Genomic DNA, 1,408 nt, shown 5'->3' with positions numbered 1-1,408 from the left:
ACCGCCTGCGGGCAAGACAGTCGCAGGGGCGGCGCCAGGCACGGCAACTGGGGCGGGTGGCAGCGACTGGCAGAGGCGGCGCTAGGCATGAAATCCAGGGGAGCATCGGTTGCTGATCAGCGGAGATGGTGTCTGACATGAGAGATGGCTACCTGGTCAACAAAAATTATTCAAGGTTCGAACATTTTACAAAGGTAATTGTACTGAAGTTGTGTTAGCGAATATTTGAAAAGTAGAACTGTTCAAACACACTGGGTTCCCATCCCCGACACCGCGGGAGTATCAACAGGCACACACGAGTTTCAGACAGACATAAGCAATGAGTCTCGGCTCGACAAAGACAGCCGGACGGTCCCATGAAAAAAAAAAAACAGCAGAGCATCGGGTATTGATCGTTTCCATCAGCTCTTTTGAGACAGTATACGGTACCTCGTTGACAAGTGCTGCTTCAGCCCACCAAAGTGCCCAGAGACACATAATAATATGAGACACAGAATGAGACGCAGAGACACAGAATGTCAGCAATCAAAATATCCGCGCTGTATACGTACCTGCATTGATGACCTGCCGTTTCTGAAGTCCCTCAGGTGATTCGCCTTCAGGTGCTTCAGGAGTCGGGCTGGTAAAGCTCTTTTGGTGTCGCTGCTGAGACGTTGTTCCACACCGGTCTCAGAGACGAGTTATCACCCAGTCGATGATAATGGAATAAAACGGACGAAACGACGCATTTGAAAACATAAATGTACGGGACAAGGGTTACTGTTTCGTCGAAATAGGAGGGTGACGTTATTGATGTGTCATTGTATGCATGTTAAGGTCATGTGGGTCTGGCCAACGCCAAGAATAACGTGTTTGAATGCTAGCGAACAAACTTTACTTGACCTTTCCGAGTGTTCCAGCAAAAGCAAATCGACACCAGAAGAAAAAGAAATCTGATGACAAATGAGTACAGTCTTTGCCAAGCCTTCAGCTCTGGGTCGATGCAAAGCGCGAATTGATGATACCGTGATAGCCTGTATCAAACGTACGCAATGTAATCTTCAGCAATTGCAAATGCAATTTACGAGCGCTTACCTTTTGACTGAGTGGCTGGATGTCGGCATCGGAGCCATGACGTCATCTACATGCGATGAACGTTGAAATACGACTGTTCGGTGTGGATGTTTTCGTTTTTGATGTTCACATTAACATAGTACTAGTCAGTAGGTACACCTACATATTTTGACCCTTTACCAATTATTTGTGCGAAAAAATCAAAACGAACGCGGTTAGTTGTGAAGAACAAATAACGTCAAATAACGTTATCAAATAACGTTACGTCAAACTATGAAAGAATACATTCGTTTGCACTACCGTTTACGATTAAAGCAGAATAAAGCAGGCACTTCACGTTGACCGATACCACACA

Source organism: Amphibalanus amphitrite, unplaced genomic scaffold (assembly GCF_019059575.1).
Source record: "Amphibalanus amphitrite isolate SeventyFive unplaced genomic scaffold, NRLGWU_Aamphi_draft 002173F_arrow, whole genome shotgun sequence".
NCBI lineage: Eukaryota > Metazoa > Arthropoda > Thecostraca > Balanomorpha > Balanidae > Amphibalanus > Amphibalanus amphitrite.
The sequence above is the reverse complement of the archived record's forward strand: the minus strand, read 5'-3'. Positions refer to the sequence as shown.